At 46.0% G+C, this 22,510-nt stretch overlaps 1 long non-coding RNA gene across 1 annotated transcript in view; it reads right to left on the bottom strand.

Moving 5' to 3' along the window:
• The window catches only part of LOC126991698 (uncharacterized), a 109,751-nt gene that overhangs the window by 50,561 nt on the left and 36,680 nt on the right, over nt 1–22,510 (bottom strand). Inside the window, exon 3 of the long non-coding RNA XR_007745764.1 lies at nt 2,121–2,277. This is a non-coding gene — a long non-coding RNA (uncharacterized LOC126991698). The remainder of the gene's footprint in view (nt 1–2,120; nt 2,278–22,510) is intronic.

Raw genomic sequence — 22,510 nt, forward strand, 5'->3', positions numbered from 1 at the left:
AATAGCACTGAGGCCAAATCTTCTTAAATCTGTTGTTAAGCCCAATCTGTTTTCTTGAGCGTAAAATGTATATAAAAAAATAGACGAACTGTTTCTCTCTCACCAGTGGAAATAATTTTTTTTTTTTTTTTTTTTATTTTTTATTGAGTAGCAAATATGAGAGTATATATTTTCAACTGTTTTGCTTACTTCTTAGTCTGTCTCCTTTAACGTAAAGAATAATTAAAAAGTGTATGCCCTGACAGTTAACTGCAAAATATTAAAGGATATTTCTAGTCTTCTCCCTCCTATGTACTATATGATGGTGCATTTAACATGAATTCTACCAGATTTCACACCTCTCACAACTATAATGTTTACATCACCAAACCGTTACTTTCCTATAGTACTGAAGGACAGAACAACAGACGTTGATTTCTTGAAGTTGCATAGAAAATCGCCAAATGGCAGCCTTCTAAATGGATCTAGAGCCAAAGGTGAATGCCGAAGATGTCTTAAAATAATGGACCTTTAAATAGTCTAGAAAACCTGGTTAAATATCGTTCAGGAGGAAGGCAAAAAAATCAGACGGAGAAAAAAAATACGAGCCAATCACACGGACAACGAACAAGGCAACTGTGCGTAAAATAGGTATAATCGTCTCGTTGGCTTTCGGGGGTAAAATGTAAGTCTCGGACCAGGCTTAGCACCGGCCACGTCCGCGGAAAGTCTATTAGTAGGGAGGTAAAAGTAGAAAATCAAAAGGAGAGGCGAGGCAGAGATGAGAGGGAATGGTAACGACTGGGGTAAGAGGTGAGGGAACAAAGGTAAATATAAACTAGAAAGGAAATGAACAGGAAGAGAAGTGGTGGAGGGAAACGATTGGGACAAGAAAAGGGTTGGAGAAGAATAATTGCTTGAAAAATGATGAGCAGGATGAGGAGTGAGGACGGGAAGTATGGGTTGAAAGGGAAAGGGGAGAAGGAAAAATAAATCAAGGGAAGATAAACAGGAAGAAGGGACAAATAGAAAATGGAACTGGATAGATGAAATAAAATAAAAAATCGACGGGAAGAAGTGAAGGTTGGGCGCCTGAGGAGATAGGAGAGGGATAGAAGGGGTAACATAACCTAAAGATGAACAAGAAAGATAATAGAGTGCCGACTGGGAATAGAAAAAAAACTATAAGATGAGAAGGAAAAGATGGAGAGGAGGAATATCAGATGTGAAAGGAAAGGGGAAAACATCACCTACAAAAAATAAAGAACATGAGGAGGAGTTGAAGTGCTTGACAGAATGAGATAGGAAAAATGGACTGACTGGGAAGAAACAGATTAAAAAAAAGACCAACGCGATGAAAACGAATGAATTTGAATGAAACTAAAGGGGTGAGCATGAAGGAAAGTTGAAGTGCTTGACAGAATGAGGTAGAAAAAAGGGACTGACTGGGAAGAAACAGATTGAAAAAAAGACCAACACGATGAAAACGAATGAATTTGAATGAAACTAAAGGGGTGAGCATGAAGAAAAGTTGAAGTGCTTGACAGAATGAGGAAAAAAAAAGGGACTGACTGGGTATAAACAGATTGAAAATAAGACCAACACGATGAAAACGAATGAATTTGAATGAAACTAAAGGGGTTAAATATCGAATCAAAAGCAATTATTTTAAGCGGAAATGAATATGAGAGGGAGTTTGATGAGGGAATGAAGGCTACATGGATCAAGGCCGCTGATGAAAGAATGAAGATGCTGATCCGAGTTTTACAACGAAACTCCCAGAATGTTCCTTTTAGTCTCGTGTCTATTGAGGCTGAGGTAAATAAGCGCCTTTTAGATTCACCTTTTCCTTTTAGTGTAGAATATATACAAACGTAAAGATAGATTTGTTGTGAAATATTTCCGGAAATAGCGAACACACACCATCACAATCAGCATGACCACTATCAACATTGTTACTACTTTGTTAACGTAATGAGACAGAATATGTGTTAAACGAAAGAATAAAAAGGCCCACAACATAACGGTTCTCATAAAGATACAAAAGTCTACAAAAAAAATCAATGTCTAAATTATATTCTATTGAAATATATAGATTATAGGAAGGAGAAAATACAACTGCAAACACAACGGCTACTTACCCTTATCCTTGACGCACGCCCTTCCTCCTCTCCCCTTATAGCCCAACGTGTGCAGGTACGAGAGGGCGGAGCAGGTGTTGGTGCGGGTGCCGTCTGTGCGTGCCTTCACCGCCTCCGTCAGAGTGTACAGGCCGGGATGCTACACCGACAAGCCAGCCTGCATCAAGTATGAGAAGAGGTGAGATGGTGTGTGTGTGTGTGTGTGTGTGTGTGTGTGCTCCAAACAGTCTGCTTATGCCAACGAACCTAAGACTCGACAACACACAACTTCCCAAAGCTTTCGAGTAATATCGGTACGCGGCGCTTGTTCTGATTGCCGATGGACGAAACAACTCATGCTCTAGACGGGGGCTAATATTAAGTGGTAACATGAGTCTCTGCTTCCTCGTAGCGATGATTCTCTCTCTCTCTCTCTCTCTCTCTCTCTCTCTCTCTCTCTCTCTCTCTCGATAAATTATCCCCCCTTAAAAAAGACCCTGCTTTATATCTGCAAAGGCGAGACACAGGATAATAATAAACGCATTTTTTTACGATTGCATGTGAAAAAAAATATATAACAAAAACAATAAAATTAAAGTAAGATTCAATAGCTAAAATAACCACTTTGCACTATGTTACATAAGTTGATAATCCTGATTTTTCACCCACGGATCTTTCTCTTCAGACGGTCATCTCCTTGATCTTCGTTTAAACTTCCTTCTGTTCCTGTGGACTGAGGAAGGGTACACGTATAGCTGCCAGCCAATCAGTTCACACACACACACACACACACACACACACACACACACACACACACACACACACACACACACACACACGACTGCTATAATTGGTGCAGATTAGTTTGCCCTAGGCCGCGGCAGGGAGAAGTATCAGAGAGGGTTTAGAACCTCAGCAGCACAAATAAATCTAATTAGCTGGAGTAACGTTAAGGGATTTGCAATTAACGATCAAATACAGACTTTGCTGAGTTCAACATGTCTTAAAACTTTTTTATTTGAGAAAACTATTTGGGGACAGAAATATAACGTGAGAGAGAGAGAGAGAGAGAGAGAGAGAGAGAGAGAGAGAGAGAGAGAGAGAGAGAGAGAGAGAGAGAGAGAGAGAGAGAGAGAGAGAGAGAGAGAGAGAGAGAGAGAGAGAGAGAGAGAGAGAGAGAGAGAGAGAGAGAGAGAGAGAGTATTAGTAACAGTAAAAACTTCAGGTATCACAGTCAGAGCAGGTTAGATAACTTTGAAAAGTCGTTGTGAGCAACGCCTTCCTGCCTGATCTTAAGTCTTTACTGCGATATTCTCGATTTCTAATATCACTTTCAAAACTGCCTTTCTTTACATCTGTGAGGCAAGATGTGCACACACTCGTACACGCACACACACGCACTCACACACACACACACACACACACACACACACACACACACACACAGGCGTGTTTGTATAAAGTTTCGGCCGTGCCCAAAGATCAGTCATTTCGGCCGTGCCCAAAGATCAGTCATTACAGAGTTCCAAGCTCTATATCATGATCAGACCATTACTTCAACTTGCCTTCACCCTCCCTTCCGTCTCCTCCCTCCTCCCTCTTCAGACACCAGATTTCGCGGAGGCGTCATGCAGTGGAAGGGGGTTGGCATGGGTCAGTGCGAAGGGATAAGAGGAGGAAGACAGGGAGGAAGAAGCGCAAGATGCTTTTTTATATTGTGTTTAGATTACTTTTCGAAGTTCCTATTTTCCATCTCAAGACTTGAAGATGAGACTGAATAAAGTTTTCGTCTTATATCTTACTCAGCTCATTTTCTTCAGCATAAGTGAAAGAAAATCGAAAAAGTATGTAAATCGTAAAGTTTTCGAAATGGAAATAAAATAATGGCAATAAAAGTTTTAAAAAGCTTCCTTAGATGGCATGCTGGCGAGAAAGCCTTAAGTGTACCATATAATATCAGGCAGGAGGAAGCTGATAAAAAGCAGAAGGAATATACAAATGAAGCTATTTATCATCTGCATGGTTGAGCCTTGGGCTGGTAGGAGGTGTGTCAAAATGGCGAGTCTTTATAATCCATGTTAAGGTCAACCACGCGAGGCGAGGGTGTGACGGCGATGCCCCTTACGGCCACAAGAATGGCGCCTTTCTACGAGACTCGGTTTTTTTTTATGCCATTGCAATTGTGTGTATGAATCGAGGAACGTATACAACGCTCATTTATTTTCGGTGGGTATTTTTTTTTCCTCTGAAAAGCTTTGGGCCTCTTACATAGTACCATCTGAGGGGCTTGCGGTGCCAGTGTCGCTGTGTGCTGTGTGGTTTCTGTGTTAAGCTTCTCTTCCTTCTGGCGAACTGTATCGCCTCATGTGGACCGCTTACACTAAATGTTTTCCGTGGGTCTCGTTGTGCCTTTGATGTAGTGGATACGGATCTGGGTACTTAAAATCGGCTCCCATGTATATGCTGTTTTTACTTTTCTCAAACAAATTGCATCGCCTTGCCCAAGAATTCTTTGACGCCTCATATGGGTCATTGTGCATACGAAACTCCTGTGTATTGTTTTCTTTCCCCATACAAGTGGTACCGCCTTGGGCCGACGATTAATGCATCCAGTCCATTCGTTTAGGGAGTAGCACTACTGTTCCAAGTGAGTTCGACATCACCTGATTTAGGCATAAAGTCCCGTGTTAGGGACGAGGGGATAGTGATGAACAAACGGACGCAGGAATTCCCTCAACACAACACTTTTACAGTAGTATGCACAAGCGTCGATATACTCAGGAATGCAATGTAGTAACTGCAGGACACATGAGCAAAATCTATAGCAAAATTAAGCAGTCTGTTTGGAGACCTGAAAGGAGGAGCAAAGACAAACTGATACGAATGTGGAAATTAACCAAGGGAAGACTAAAGACGCTGACAGGTAAGATAATGCTCCGCAGAGACTGCTAATCATGGCCAACACGCGACAACAATGAGACGCCGAGGAGGAGGAGGATGAGGAGGAGGAGAGGGAGGAGGAGGAGGAGGAGAAGGAGGAGGAGAGGGAGGAGGAGGAGAAGGGGGAGGAGGAGGAGGAGGTGGAGGAGGAGGAGGAGGAGAGGGAGGAGGAGGAGGAGGAGGAAGAGTGGGAGGAGGAGGAATACATAGGAAGAACAGACACCAGAAGACCTGTCGGTCTATGGCGAGGGCGTTTGTTTACTACCGCTACTAATAATAATCTACGTGTGGTAGGACAGGATAGAATAGATGAAGGCTCCTCCCCACCCATCTCTCCCTCCGGTAACGTGCCGACAGGAAATAGTTAGAAGAGAACAACATTTTTTTTTTTTTTTACAACCAAGGAGACAGCTCAAGGGCACACAAAAAAGGAAACAATAATAAAAAAAGACCGCTGCTCACTGCTCCTAAAAAAGAATCCAAAGAGGTGGCCGAAAGAGAGGTCAATTTCGGGAGGAGAGGTGTCCTGATAAACTTCTCTTGAAAGAGTTCAAGTCGTAGGCAGGAGGAAATACAGATGAAGGAAGATTGTTCCAGAGTTTACCAACGTGAGGGATGAAAGAGTGAAGATGCTGGTTAACTCTTGCATAAGAGGTTTGGACAGTATAGGGATGAGCATGAGTAGAAAGGCGTGTACAGCGGGGCCGCGGGAGGGGGGAAGGTATGCAGTTAGCAAGTTCAGAAGAGCAGTCAGCGTGGAAATATCGATAGAAGATAGAAAGAGAGGCAGCATCGCGACGGAATTTAAGAAGTAGAAGACTATCAGTAGGAGGAGGAGAGCTGATGAGACGAAGAGCCTTAGACTCCACTCTGTCCAGTAGAGTTGTGTGAGTGGAGCCTTCCCACACGTGAGATGCATACTCCATACGAGGGCGGACAAGGCCCCTGTATATGGATAGCAACTGCGAGGGGGAGAAGAACTGGCGGAGACGATATAGAACACCCAACCTCAAGGAAGCTGATTTAGCGAGAGAGGATGTGTGAAGTTTCCAGTTGAGATTTTGAGTTAAGGATAGACCGAGGATGTTTAGTGTTGAAGATGGTGATAGCTGAGTGTTGTCGAAGAATAGGGGATAGGTGTTTGGAAGATTGTGTCGAGTTGATAGGTGGAGAAATTGATTTTTTGAGGCATTGAAGGACACAAGGTTCCTTCTGCCCCAATCGGAAATGATAGCAAGGTCTGAGGTTAAGCGTTCTACAGCCCCCAGCCTGGAGTCGTGTACTTCCTGTTGTGATGGTCTTCTATTGAAAGAAGTTGAATAATGCAGAGTGGAGTCGTCGGCGTATGAGTGGACAGGACAGTTTGTTATGGAAAGAAGATCACTGATGAATAACAGGAAGAGAGTGGGTGATAGGACAGAGCCCTGTGGAACATCACTGTTGATAGGTTTAGGGGAAGAACAGTGACCGTCTACCACCGCAGAGATAGAACGGCCGGAAAGGAAACTAAAGATAAAGGAACAGAGAGAGGGATAGAATCCGAATGAGGGCAGTTTAGAAAGCAAAGACTTGTGCCAGACTCATTCGAAGGCTTTCGATATGTCTAGCGCAACAGAGAAAGTTTCACCGAAACGGCTAAGAGAGGATGACCAAGAGTCAGTTAAGAGAGCAAGAAGATCGCCAGTAGAACGCCCCTTGCGGAACCCATACTGGCGATCAGATAGAAGTTAGAAGTGGAAAGGTGCTTTTGAATCTTCCGGTTAAGGATTGATTCAAAAGCCTTAGATAGACAGGAAAGTAAAGCTATAGGGCGGTAGGTTGAGGGATTGGAACGGTCACCCTTCTTAGGCACAGGCTGTACAAAGGCATGCTTCCAGCAGGAAGGAAAAGTAGATGTTGATAGGCAGAGACGAAAGAGTTTGACCAGGCAGTTAGTCAACACGGAAGCACAGTTTTTAAGGACAATAGGAGGCACTCCATCAGGTCCATAAGCCTTCTGAGAGTTGAGGCCAGAGAGGGCATAGAAAACATCATTTGGAAGAATCTTAATAACAGGCATAAAGGAGTCAGAGGGGGGATGAGTAGGAGGAATATGCCCAGAATCGTCCAGGGTGGAGTTCTTACAGAAAATTTGAGCGAAGAGTTCAGCCTTAGAGACAGATGAGACGGCAGTGCTGCCGTCAGGGTTAAGGAGAGGAGGGAAAGAGGAAGAAGTGAAATTGAAGGAGATATTTTTGGCTAGATGCCAGAAGTCACGGGAAGAATTAGAAGAAGCAAGGTGTTGACATTTTCTTTTGATAAAAGAAGTTTTGGTAAGTCGGAGAATAGATTTGGCAAGATTCCGCGCTGAAATGTAAAGGTCATAGTTAGCGGGGGCTCGAAGGCTCTCGAACCTTTTGTGAGCTGCCTCTCTATCTTTAATAGCACGAGAACAAGCATGATTAAACCAAGGCTTTTTAGCATGAGGAGTAGAGAAAGTACGTGGAATGCATGCCTCCATTCCAGAGACAATCACCTCTGAGATGCGCTGGGCACACACAGAGGGGTCTCTATCCTGGAAGCAGTAATCATTCCACGGGAAATCGGAAAAATACATCCTCAGGTCGTCCCACCAAGCTGAAGCAAAATGCCAGAAGCATCGCCTTTAAGGAAGAAAGGGACATGGAAATTTTTACTGTAAAGAGAGAAATAAGAGGAAATTACTTACTAGGAGGAGGAGGAGGAACACAAAGGAACACAAATGAAGAACACACAACAGCAGACATGATGGTCCTTACGAGGCTGTTTGTGACAAGCTACACCATCTACTCAAAGGTGGAAGATCAAGGACAGCAAAGGCGAAGGCTCCTCCCCACCCCCCCTACCCCATCCCTCCAACCAAAGCTGGCAGGAAAGAAAAAAGAACCATGCAGCATGGAAAACCTGCATGGAAATTATGTAGGAAAGAGGAAAGAACTACCATTACTGCTACCACTAACCGGGCGATAAAATCGGACGACACCAGTATACGAAAGAACTTAACGTTATTACGACAATGAGTAATATCTTACTTGCTGGTTGGATTCAAAATGCTTGTCTAATCTGTTCTTGAAGGCCGTAACTGTTGTACTATCAACGACATCACAGGGTAGATAATTCCAAACATTAACGACTCGATTGAAGAAGTGTTTGGCTTCGTGCGAGGAGAATCTTTTTACCACTTATCTTGAAATTGTTATTTTTTCTTGTTCTATTTGATCGATCAATTGTAAAGTAATCTTCCGCATTAATATCACTGTATCCTTTAAAGATTTTAAACACTTCTATTATATCGCCTCGCATTCTTCGTTTTGAAAGGCTGAATAAATTTACTTCTCTAAGTCTTTGTTCATAAGATAAATTTCTCAATCTAGGAATCATTTTTGTTATTCTCCGTTGAACTCGTTCTAACTTTTCTACATCTTTTCTGTAATTGTGAGACCAAAACTGTACACAGTACTCTAGATGGGATCGAACCAGCGAATGATACAGTTTTAATATTACTTTTTTCGATTTATTATTAAAGACTCGTTTGATGAAGCCAACCAATTTGTTTGCGGTTTTAACTACCTCTAAACAATGCTGACTGGGCTTTAAATCGCTTGATATATTGATTCCAAGATCCTTTTCTTTACTTATTGGATAAAGTTGTTGGCCATTCATTACATACTGAACGCGATTGTTATTGTTTCCAATGTGTAACACTTTACATTTGTCAACGTTAAATTTTGTTCGCCATTGATTGGCCCAACGTGCAAGTCGATCTAGATCTGATTGTAATGCTTCTTCGTCGAGTGTCGTAGTTGCCTTACTAGCGATTTTTGTGTCATCAGCAAATTTTGATATTTTGCAAGTAAGCCCAATTAAGAAGAGCATGGGCCAAGCACTGATCCTTGAGGTGCGCCGCTTCTGACATCGAGCCAGTTAGATGAAACACCGTTTAGAAGTACTCTGTTTCCGCTTAGAGAGCCAGCACTCAGCCATAATCACAGTGACACCACAAATTACACTTAAATTAAGGCCATCTTACATCATGGCTATACATCGCCGCTATAGTATATCGTTTCGCACAAAATCACTTCGTACACATGAAAAACTAGTCCTTTCTATTTCATCAACCTTTCCATTAAGAATAAGTCAGGGCTCAATCTTATACCTGCCAATGCCACAGTTTGAGATAATAATGTTACTGAAATCGACACAGCACTCCGAAATTACTATATCAGTAAAGACAGTAGCCACAAAGGGACCAACCTGCCAAAAAGCAGCAACACCAATCTCCAGTTCACCGTTCACGACTGTCGAGTCCGAGTGGTGCGTGCCCGACCACACCTCGCGCCTCTCTCCCTGTCCAGAACGCGTACCGTACAAGTCAGTGGGCCCCTAACCCTAACGACCCGTAGGGAGCGCGTACCCCCTGACAGACCCTTGGCGTACCCCCCGGAAAACCCGTTCTAAGTGATAACACACACACACACACACACACACACACACACACACACACACACACACACACACAGGAAACAACACTACTTTTCTTCTCTGACTCTTGACTATAATTTATACTGAATATATATTAGGGTGATTACTAACCGCACCAGGGTGCCCCGCTAAGCACTACAATTAAAGTGTGATCCTCTCACTCACGACAAGGAGAGACTGAGGAACTGAGGAGTGCTGAGTGACCGGTAGTCAAGCCTCACCCGTTCGTTTCCTGTACAGTACAAGTTAACAACCTGTATCAACAGGACCTAAACAAGTGTCGATCCTTCAGATAACACTTCAAACCTTTTGTTTTACCCTTGGCTACTTTTTAATTGATTATTCAAATTGATTCACATATAAATACGAGGAATAAACAAAAAATAACCCCCCCAAAAAAACAAAAAAAGCCCCCCCCCCAAAAAAAAAGTGGGTTGGGTTTAATAAAGGTTTTTTTTTTCCAATCCTGACACAAAGAGCGACTGAACACGCAAGGAGCGATGGAACACACGAGGAGAAAGAGTTTGTGTGGTAGCACACGTTTAGACTCTTGATCGCGCACAACACAACACTTGTAATCGCACTCGACCTTCTTGAACGTACACAACTCTAGTATTTGACAAGGAGTGATATACCACACGCGAGTGTGATAGACACGAGGCTCAAAGCACAGGTAGGTAAGTTTGTGGAAGCGGCTGGCGGACCAGCAGCGAGTGTCAGTGACTTGATCTGAGGCAGGCTGGGTCACGACTGACCTTAAGCAGGCTGGGTCACGACTGCCTGAGGCAGGTTGGGTCACGACTGAGCAGGCTGGGTCACGACTAAGCAGGCTGGGTCACGACTGGCAGTCTGGGTCACGACTGGGCAGGCTGGGTCAAGACTGAGCAGGCTGGGTCACGGGAGAGGTGGAAGAGAAGGAGGAGAGAGGAGGGAGGAGGAGGAGGAGGAGGAGGAGGAGGAAAAACATACTGGAATCATTATGAAGATTGAGGAGAGAATAAGGAGGGAAGGGAAACGAGGGAAGAAAACAAGGCGGAGGAGGAGAGGAAGGAGGAGGAGTAGGAGTAGGAGGAGGAGGAGGAGGAGGAGGAGAAAGAGGAGGAGGAGGAGGGGAGTACGAGGAGGAAGAATAAGAGGAGGAGGAGGGGGAGTACGAGGAGGAAGAATAAGAGGAGGAGGAGGAGGAGAAGGAGAGGGAGGAGGAGGAGGAGAAGTAGAGGGAGGAGGAGGAGGAGAAGGAGGAGGTGGAGGAAGAATAAAAAGAAGGAGGAGGAGGAGGAGGAAGAGGAGGAGGAGGAAGAGAAGGAGGAGGAAGGAGGAGGAGGAGGAGGAAAAACATACTGGAATCATTATGACGACTGAGGAGAGAATAAAGCTGGCGTCACGCTGGACCCATATCTGGTGAGCACGAGCTTTTGCTGGCAGCCTTTGCTCTCGAGCAAGTCACAGTTGTCTTCACACTGACGAACGACGAGGGGCGAGCGACGAGCAACATTGTAAACAAAGCTTCAGCCCTGGCGCCTACTACATCTACGCTTTGCATTACGGCTAAGTGTGCAGCTGTGACGGCATTACTTCCCGTTATTCAACGAGCGCAGAAGAAGAAAAGACGAGTCTGAGTTCAGTCATGGCTGAAGAGAAGGGAGACCCATGGTGTGTACAACAATCCATCTAACTTTCTTCAGCGTATACTTACAGAAATGTAGATGACTGTGGTCCCACAACTCAGGATGGTCCCTGACTCTAGATATTAAAGAGTGCACAATACCGGAGGACCAATGAACTTTAGAACCAGGAGCGAAGGTGGGCATGGCGAGTGTTTATTTCAGCTGGGCGGTCTTGGTCTTGGTTAGGGATCCAGAAATCAAAATAAAAACCAACACTACTTTTTACAATATTATAAAATATTACAAACACCATTAAACATAAAACGAGTATGTGAATGAGTTCTCTAATATCATGGGTATACGGATCCAATACACTAGGTGACTAGGCAATATATATCATTCACATATCGGTGCACCAAAGAGCTCATTTGACTGCCTGCTCGCGGCTCGCCGAGCTGCTCCCCGTCCAAACGGCGAGCTAAGCGCAGGAGCAAAAGCTCGCGAGCAAGCCATCCCGCGAGCAAAAGCTCGTGCTCGTCAGATTCGGTCCAGTATGACGCCGGCTTAAGGAGGGAAGGGAGAGGAGGGATAACAAGGAGCAGTGAGGCGTGTGTGTGGGGGGGCAGATTCTATTAATGGCGATAATACCTCCGAACTTTCATCCAATACGTGTTTTATCTCCCGCGGCCCACCTGCCCGCGAGATTCATTTATGTCGGCGGCAGACCGCCGGTCGACCGCCGGTCGACCCTGAGGACCGTAGACGCAGCCGACCACCGCCGGTCAACTTTAAAATTTTCAAAGATATCGGCGATGCGCCCGGGCGCGCGGCGGTGTGGAAACTTGCCGCCGGACGCCGGGCGGACACCGGGGGGTCGACGGGCGGACCGCCGCCGACACCCACGGCAGACCGGCGGCAGACCGGCGGTCGTCCGCCGGTCGACCGCGAGTGAACACCTGTGTCTGACCTGGGGATTAGCGAGGGAGGAAGGAGGAAAACGAAGAGGAACAGGTAGGAGCGAGGGATGAAGAGAGAGAGGGAGATCCGATAAAGGAGGAAGAGGAATGGGTGAAAGAAATATATATATATATATATATATATATATATATATATATATATATATATATATATATATATATATATATATATATATATATATATATATATATATATATATATATATCTATATATATATATATATATATATATATATATATATATATATATATATATATATATATATATATATATAGAGAGAGAGAGAGAGAGAGAGAGAGAGAGAGAGAGAGAGAGAGAGAGAGAGAGAGAGAGAGAGAGAGAGAGAGAGAGAGAGAGAGAGAGAGAGAGAGAGAGAGAGAGAGAGAGAGAGAGAGAGACAGACAGAAGGGAAAGGAATGGAAGGAGGAACAGGTGGAGGAGAGTGAGGAGAGAGAGGGAGTGAGGAAGAGAGGGAGGGATGGAGGAGAGTGAGGAAGGAAGGGAGAGGGTGGAAAGAGATGAAAAGAAAGGAGGAAGAGGAATGGGTGAAAGGGGAGAGAGAGAGAGAGAGAGAGAGAGAGAGAGAGAGAGAGAGAGAGAGAGAGAGAGAGAGAGAGAGAGAGAGAGAGAGAGAGAGAGAGAGAGAGAGAGAGAGAGAGAGAGAGAGAGAGAGAGAGAGAGTTTTATGCGCACGAATGAATTTAGGTATGAAGCTATTTATGAGGTAATTATAAATATATGAAAATGCAAAGAAAGTGTTTGCTCGTCGATGTGCAGCAGGTCTGCCGCCGGTAGACCGGCGGTCTGCCGCCGGTAGGCCGGCGGTCTACCGCCGACTGACCTGCTGCAGTCGCCGGTCGGAGAAATCGAAAATCGTATATGGTCGCCGGTCTACCGCCGGTAGACCGCCGGCGTACCGGCGGTAAGCCGCCGGTCTACCGCAGGCAGACCGGCGGTAAGCCGCCGGTCCGGGGATTATTGCCTATTTTGTCGGCGGTCAGGCCCCGATCGGCTTATCGGGAGTCATCGGGGACGGTCGCGACCGGGACCGGGAATGTGTGAGAGCCCCTTAAGGCGGGAACCCAACGAGACGCGACTACCAGCACTCGCGCCCTCAAGGAGCCCCGCGGCGCCCGCCCGGGGAAGGAGACGGAGCTGGCGGGAGGCCTCGTGTCGCCTGTTTTCCTTGATCACTTCCCGGAGGCGAGGGACGCGAACAAAGCATCCACTGCGGCCACTCCGACAGCGATGAGACTGCAGGCACCATCGCAGCCCACAGCAGCATAGCAGGAGGCACGATCGCGACGGTGCCAGGAGGTACAACAACAGACGCCATCACCACCACCAGCACCACGGCCGCCACAGGGGCCGCTCGCTCACCAGCCGAGACGAGGGCGTGTACGTAGAGACCGTCTATGAGAACGGCAGCAACAGCAACCGGTACCGCTACAGCAGCAGTGGCGACAATGGGACGGAGTACGACGCGTACAGTTAGACCATCATCCTGGCGAACGGTAAGTGCCTGTTACCGGGCAGGGCGGCAGGCCAACGCTGCCCTAATGATACCCATACACCCTTACACTCTTGTGATTAATATTGTCTTACATGCACTGACTCGTACACACTCATGACTGCTCTCTCTCTTTCTACACACACACACACACACACACACACACACACACACACACACACACACACACACTCATGTATACCGTTAACTAAGATGAGAGAATTAGTAAAGCAGTGTAAACACTTGATACAATTTTGACATTATGTATTCCCAAATAAAACAATGCACGCACGCACAATTTTTTTCTTTAATATTTTTTACAATATTACGTTTTTAACAGAAGAAACATCAATACCACCAACAGGAAAGAGCAACGAGCAAAAAGCTGCGACTGGACGGGATCAGCAGCCTGGGGAGGCGGTGACGCAGGTGACGCGCCCCGAGGAGGAGGAGGAGGACGCCATCCACGGCAGATCGTACGGTAAGTGTCCATAAGGAAGTCAGACTTGGGATTGGCCGTGTCTAAGGTATAATTCGGCGTTATTGTGAGTCCTGTGGGTTGAGCATTAAGAGTATGTCCTGGTTTGGCCATGTATATAAGTGCTTAGTTAATGTGTGCCTTGTGCGGGTGTCTCTCTCATCGCTCCGGTCAAGTCAACAAGTGCACGCGGGTGTCTCCTTAACCACTGAAGTCAACAAGTTTAGAGCAGCAAAGGGTACCTAACGACACTTCAATAATCCAGCAGTGACACGAGCCTTGTCAATCCTTCGCTCCGTTCAAGTCAGTACGCTTAGGGCAGCCAACACTACGTAGAAATTAAAAGGTTGTAAAATCCAGGCACGACGAGCTCCCCAAACATAATGTAATCCAAGCATATTTTTGGACTGCTGTATAAAGATGACTAACGCTTAAGAAATATCACTTGTATACAGCACGATATCCTTTTAACAGTTTTTATTGCAGCTAAAAAGCTGACAAAAGAATATCGTTGTGCAAAGAAGAGTTGTTTCAAGCGTCAGTCATAATTTAAACCACGACATACAAAATAACAAAAATCATAAAATTCGGCCAATACATATCTTCCCTCAGTTCTCAGTCCTTGTGCATATACAGCTACACTTCCCCTTCACCGCTGCCTTACTCTTCTCCCGTAACTACAGCTACCCTGAGGAACCCATAAGCCGCGGTAAACCTCTATTGAGGCTTTACTGGAATAATGCGGCAAACATCACGGAAGGCCTGATATGCACCAAAATCGCGGCATTGCTTGGAGGTGCCTCAACATTTCGTGACGTGCAGCACATCATATCTCGATAGCACCTCACACCAAACACCGGTCTTTTCACAACTGGGTGTCCTGCATTAGTTTTTTTTTTCTTTGCTTCGAGCCAAAAGTCTTGGAAGATTTTAGGTTTATTAATTTAATTACAGGTTAATGTGAGGAAAATGTGTTAATTAATCAAAATTTGTAATTATTGTTTTGTAACGAAAGTTAGCCATGATTCCGGAGATATGTAGGCTGCACTCCACGTTAGCCTAGTCTATTGAGCTTACCAGCCACTTGGTTCTCAGTCTAATCTAAACTTCATCCGGTGCCAATACTGCCACACACCCTGCGCCGCCGCGCTGGCTCTTTGACGCTCGAGCCAAACAAGCCTTCTGGCCACAACTACCTACGCATAAAACACATTGTTTATGAATATTATATTATTTATAGTAGGGTGCGGGATTCTGTTTCGAAGACATTGAGGTCCATTTCAACTAATTTGGCAACACTCCTTTTTATCATACGCCTCCGTGGTCTTGTGGTCAGAATGCCTGGTTACTACTCCGCGGGCCTGGGTTCGAATCCCGGCCCGGGCAGTAGGCGTGCAGCTCACCCAGTTGTTCATCCTCCCTTTCGGGCTGGCCGATAAATGGGTACCTGGGGAAGGTAAGCCCTTCTTTACCTTTTACCTTTTTTATCGCTGTGCTCCAGCACAGGGCCTCTGTGCCTCGCCACCCCCCAACGCAGTTTACGGGTTAAGCATGCTTTATTTTGCTAACACCTGACCCAGCGTTTTGACCAAGGGATGACCTGGGACTAATTCCTACTCGCTACCCGAAAGAGGATAACCTTCCCGCTCCAATCGAGCACCACCACACTGCACTCCTTCACCTCCTCCCTTCAACCATCATCACAACTTTCCCACAGTTAATGTAAAGTACCAGCCCCCCCATACCCCTTTGTTATTTTTTTTATTTCGACATATTCATAATTTGTACATTATCAGCTTAACGGCTGCAATTACTGAATAAACCGATTATTATAATTATTATTATTATTATTATTATTATCATCATCATCAATATAACACACACACACACACACACACACACACACACACACACACACACACACACACACACACACACACACATGTACGTTCCTACCCTACGTTCCTACTTCCTGTGACTCGCTGGCACACACAGCCCAGACAACAAGAACACTGGTGTCACTCAACTCAACCTGTAATCCCCTCAACCAATGGCAATGAAGTGCCGCGGCTCGTCACAAGAACACTAAACGTAGAGCATGAGTAGTGGCCGGATAACAATGCAGGAGGAAGGCGGGATGAAGCAGCTTAAGAGGAGGATCGAGGAGGAGGAGGAGGAGGAGGAGGAGGAAGGGGAGGAAGATTCTGGAATGCCTCTATTTTGCTTCTCAAGCTGGGATAGGGGTCTATTTTATCAACATGAGGCATCAGAGGCCCTAACATGTCTTTCCCTTTGCTTGTGAGGGAGAAAGGGCTGATGCACGACGAATCCATGAAAAACTAAATGGATGAAAATCGAAAAAATTAACTGTTAAGGACATGAAAATAAAGCCAAGGTCATGTATCCTGTCTGTATACGAACGACCTCTGTTGCTGGGTGAATAGGACAAGCTGACTTTGCATCCAAACTTCCACTAATGCATAATCTACACATCCCCAAGAGACAAAGATATACATCTTGTTTTATTAGCCATGGTCTTTCATACTATTGGAGTATCTATATAATTTTCGTCCTAAGTTTCTCATATCATTCTGCTGCTTTACCTGTTGTTGGAGCAGACTCTTGATTTCTTCTTTTTTGCAAAGTATTTGGAATGCTTTCTCATACTGCAGAAACGTATCAGCAAGCCTTTGAATGTGGTGAATCCTTCGTATGCCTTCGTACACCAAAACGACTTTGATTTATTCGTGTTGCTGCTGCAGTCAAAAGGAAGGAAAAAACTGAGCCACGCACGAGGCACCAGAAGCTTTAGCAGGCCTGTGTGGGGATCAGGCGGCCGCGATACGAAGTCCTTCAGGCGCGTCACGTCAGAGAGAGATAAAGAATTGGAAGGACGTGGAGATGGTGTGAAGCAGGGCACGGCGGAGACAGGCGACGTTGAGAGAGAGAGAGAGAGAGAGAGAGAGAGAGAGAGAGAGAGAGAGAGAGAGAGAGAGAGAGAGAGAGAGAGAGAGAGAGAGAGAGAGAGAGAGAGAGAGAGAGAGAGAGAGAGAGAGAGAGAGAGAGAGAGAGAGAGAGAGAGAGAGAGAGAGAGAGAGAGAGAGAGAGAGAGAGAGAGAGAGAGAGAGAGAGAGAGAGAGAGAGAGAGAGAGAGAGAGAGAGAGAGAGAGAGAGAGAGAGAGAGAGAGAGAGAGAGAGAGAGAGAGAGAGAGAGAGAGAGAGAGAGAGAGAGAGAGAGAGAGAGAGAGAGAGAGAGAGAGAGAGAGAGAGAGAGAGAGAGAGAGAGAGAGAGAGAGAGAGAGAGAGAGAGAGAATATGCAGTGGTGTCAAGCAGAGGACGTTGAGGAACGAAGATGGGGCGGTAAGATGAAAAGATGTAACAAGACAAAATTGCGGGGCTATCAGGGACGCGCCAGGTGTCCTTTGCTCAGGTGCTGTTGCTTACTTTTTGTTTGTTCGTTTTATGACAATACGAGGAAAAATTGTTAATGATACATGTTCTTGTGCTCTTCAGTAGTTCACCTTTCCAAGCCCGTGTCGTGACTCTTGATTTAAAATTGATGAGCTACTCTGTGAAAAAGAAAAACAAGTATGCTCAGTAAACACAAAAAAGATAGGTATATATTTAATTCTCATAACTTTTCGGCTTAGACGTTTCTTATCAGAGACGGGTCATTAACATCGACAGTGACAAATCAGTGAAGTGGAGGGAGTCGTGCCTGGCGAAAACTTGCTGGCTGATTTAGCTTCGCGGACAGGTAGACAAGCACTGTTTTAAGTGTGTAGAATTTTGGGAACTGTCCTATTCTTTTTAGCAGCAATATGTTATAACATTTCTTTCTTTATCGGTCCTGAACAGTCTTTTCCTCATTAAAAAAATTACAATAATACTGATTACTCCTTTCTAATTTTTCAAAGAACCCACTAACTAACCCATCAACCAGTAATGGAAAAACAAACTACAACTCAGCAACACAAAATTAACGTTACAGTAAATTCAAGATGTGACCTCAAATTGACATAAGCGAAAGATGGAATGTAACGGACTAGAACTGACACCCCCACTATGGGTCTTTGTGGTGGAAGGAAGAGTGTTTGTTCCTCTGTCGGTCGGTTCGCGGCGGAGGCGGGCTGGAGAAGGCGATAAGAGGCAGAGTAGGATCACCTAATATCCCCTTTCATCATTTTCTCTGACAAGGGCAAAACAACTGCTCATCCCACCGCTGCCACCACTAATATAACCGTTGGTTGGGGTTATGAAAAGTTCCTGCTCTTGTCCAAAAATATATTTCTCAGCGCGTGCACAGGAACGTTATGTACAGCCGCGGGCAAGCGGAGCGACGAACGTGTTAGGGTCGCGACAGCCAGCTTCTTACTGCCGGCCGCCGGGCCGCCGGCTGAGATGAACGCAAGGCTTGCAAAAACTGTACTGTCACGTGATTCGTGAGTGATATGGAAATTTCCGTGCATAACACTCACCCAATACCCAGGTCTCTCTCTCTCTCTCTCTCTCTCTCTCTCTCGTCTGTCTGTCTGTCTGTCTGTCTGTCCCCCCCCTCTACGCCTCCGCCCCATAACAAGGCCACGGCTGTAAGAACTCAGCGGCCCCCAGTTGGGAGAGGCGCCATGGCGGCCTAGCTCACCCATGTCACGTATATTCACGCTCCGGACTGGCACGAATCACAGTCACCCGCGCGCCCTGCATTTAAGTTACAAACCAGTGCTTGCTGACGCCAAGACTCGCACTCCGAACCCAATGAACTGCGTATCATATGCATACGTAGTGGGAATAGGTCTGAGCGGCGGTGATTGCAATGTGTGGATCAGTAGCATGTATGTGTTGTGTATGTTTCAGTGAGCTCAGCGGCTAATGATTCGCTTGCGAAACAAAGGCCAGCTCGTCTACCGTAATAATTTAATTGATGAATGGTGTTCATTATGTTGTAAATCAAAGGAACAGCATCAACAGCAGTTTTGATGGTGTTGCTGATGGTGGTGGTGATTGTGGTAGTAGCAGTAGTAGAGCAGTAGTAGTAGTAGATAGGTGATATTTCTAACAATATTGCAATTTCTACGACAACTGCTACGTGTATTACTAGTACTGCTGCAACTACTACTACTGATGCTACTATACTACTACTACTACTACTTTTTTTTTTTACGTTTTCTCCTATGGCGCCGGTAGGCTTGCTTGGAGGGGCCTAATGGTATAGTCCATCCCATTGTGGCGCAGGCAAGTATAGTGGCGCCATCTTGCATTGGCTCATGCTGCCCCCCAGAGCTCATCTTTGATCCTTGATTCTAGAGTCCGGATTGATAGGACAGCAAGTGGGTAGTCTTAGGCCACTCGGTGGTGACTGAAAAATCCCAGCTTGTGGCACCGGGCGGGACACGAACCCGCGTCGATCTGGACACGGCGCCGTCACGCTATCCACTCAGCCACCGCCTCCCCTATACTACTACTACTACTACTACTACTACTACTACTACTACTACTACTACTACTACTACTACAACTACTACTACTACTACTACTACCACCACTTCAACACCCAAATATCACAAATACTACAACTATTTTTACACATTACGGCACATTTTCCTGAATATAAAAATATAGAGAAAGTCGCAAAAACTCACATCACGAAGCCAGGAAAACCCCACCCCTCCAAAATATTCCATAAAGTCTACCATAAATAACCACCGCCTTCAACGCCACGACAATTTATTATTCCATTGTCTCCTGCACGCCTTGCCGGATTTCGAATGGCTCACCACGTGGGCACAGCGCTGCAGGTCCCCCAGCCCCGTACTCTTCCGTCTCCCAGCTCTCACTTGCTCTACACTCCTACACGCACCAGAATCCAGAAGAACAAACGATGATATGCCACGAGTAAAATATACGAACCGATCAGCGCACACACGTTATACTCTCTTATATAAACTCCAAGTCCGAAGAACAAAAATTGAGGTTCCATATGCTCGGATAAATAACCTCAGACAGACCAAACTCTCCCCGTACGTTCACTTAAGCAGCACAGAATGCCAGAAAGCAAAGAGTAATGATGCTACAAGTGTACAAATCTATCAGCGTCAGACAGAATTATTCGGATAACTGACTTTCGCGGTTCCCTCTCTTTCTACCCTCTTGTCTTTTTCTTCTTCCTCTGCCTCCTCCTCCTTCAACCCTTCCTCGCGTGCCACCCACAGGCCACCTAGCACCCGCTCTTATCACTTCCTGCTCCTCCTCCTCGCTGAGTGATGCCACTTCTCATTACGCTTCAACACCGAAAAAAAGCCTCGCCCAGGCTACTCACTTTTCCTTTTCTCTCACCGGTCTTTTTTTATCTCTTTTCTTCTGTCTCATTTTTCCTTCTGCTCCTTCCTTGCGTCCCTACCTGTCCCCGCCCTTCCTTCTTCCCCTCTCGGCCTCCCTCCATCACTACCTTCGCCCCTCTCTCCCTGTCCCCCTTCTTCCCTATTTCGCTCCCTCACCGGCGGTATCCCACCCTTACACCTTCGCTTGTATTCCTTGGCACCCAACCATGAGAGGCAGAGGGCGGCGGCTAAAGTCAACGTGTGGGTTTAACGACTCACGAAGCATTACTCGGGTGGTCGTGTCCTTCTCGAGGGGCTCCTAGAAGGGTGGTCGTGGTAATAAATTGTCTGCCCCGGGTCGTGGGTATGACAGCCTGATACACGCTGATGACTCTCTCAAGATTCGCGAGGGTGAGACACGAAGAACACTGGCCACGGATGTTGTGTTTGTTTTGTTTGGGCTGCGGTGAGTGAGGGACGAGTGCTGACGAATGCCGAAGAGGAAGGGTTGTGCGCGAGGATTGTTGTTGTGTGTACAAGAGCTTGTGGTTGTTGTGAATGATGCGTTTGTGGCTGTGGGAGATGTATCTGTTGTGTCTGTCAGTATTGTCTGTTTATATGGGTGACGCGTCATTAGGTGGTGGTGTTTGCGGGTGGTAATGATGATGTGAGTGATGATGCTGTGTCTGAGGGGTTTGACAATGTGTCTGTGGATGATGCAATGTGGGAGGTGCTGTGTCTAATACTTGTCGGTGATGTGCCTATATCTGTGAGTGATGTGTCTGTGTAAGTGATATGTACTTATGTGGGTGATGATGTGTCTGTGGGTGACGACACGTGGCTCTATAGGTGTTGATGCTGCGTCTGCAGGTGGTGACAAGTGTGGGGATGCGATGAGCCATGTGATGGGGCAGGGCAGTGACAAAACTAAACTGGTAAACAAAAACAGACAGGGAGAGAGATGGTGGGAGACAATGAAGAAAAAGGTTTGCAGACAGTGAAAAGAAAAACAGAAACATCGTACATGTCTGTGTGCAGGGTGGGAGATGGGCGGGCGAAGGGTAGGGCTCCTGGTGCTACAGACAGACTGGTGGGGAGACAGGCAGGCTCGTGGGCCGTTTGTGTATCCTTTCACACGCCAGAGACGAGTCATATAAGGCAGAGGAGCTGATGATGGGCTGCGGCGGACCCTCAAGGGTTAAGGCAGCTCTGGGGTGAAGGAGGAGGAGGAGGAGGAAAGAAAGCGCTCGGGTAGTGAAAGCCAAGGTTGGGACACACACTAACACACGATCGGCTGTGTTCACCTCCATGACGCCGCGGGAAGTCCACCAACACCCATCCCTCCGGCGCGTCGAGGCTGAGAAATAGACGCTTGTTGTGGCGAGGAGAGAAAAGGAGCGTAGGGCGTAGGAAATTATCTGCAAATCTAAGTTTGTTAAAAATTTAACCCTCTATCTGTCACTTTCTTCTGCAGTTAATATTCTCGGTCTATACTTAACTCGATATCTTAAATCATGGAAACTTCATATCTCCTCTCTTGTATATCAACTTCCTCGAGGTTGGGCATTTTGTATCGACTTCGCCAGTTCTTTTAGCCGTCTCAGAAGCTGTCCATATACAAGGGCCTTGTTCGCCCTCATATGGAGTATGCATCTCGTTTTTTTTTTTTTTTTTTGGGGGGGGGGGTCACACACTTTGTCCTTGTCTTCTCTCCGTCCATCCCTTCCCTTTCCCTTCCTCTTCCCCTTTCCTTTTCCCCTGTTCCACTTCATCAGGAGTTGACCCTTAGAGGGATTAGGAGGGCCATTAGCATAACGTTAACACAAACAGTGATTATACGATTCCCGAGACGACCAAAGCACTCCCAGTGTGTGTGTGTGTACACATATCAGTGTGGGAGTGGATGGTGGGTGGGTGGACGGTTGAGAATAGTTGCCTTGGGTATTAGTGTGTTTGTGGGTGTGTATGTGTGGATGTGGGCGTGTGTGGGTGGGGTGGGTGTTTCCCCTTCGACACAATGCATAATGCAGACAACGCCAGAATGCAAATTTAGAATTAACTGCTTTATGAGAACACTGTT

The sequence above is a fragment of the Eriocheir sinensis genome, unplaced genomic scaffold (genome assembly GCF_024679095.1).
Source record: "Eriocheir sinensis breed Jianghai 21 unplaced genomic scaffold, ASM2467909v1 Scaffold322, whole genome shotgun sequence".
Classification (NCBI taxonomy): Eukaryota; Metazoa; Arthropoda; class Malacostraca; order Decapoda; family Varunidae; genus Eriocheir; species Eriocheir sinensis.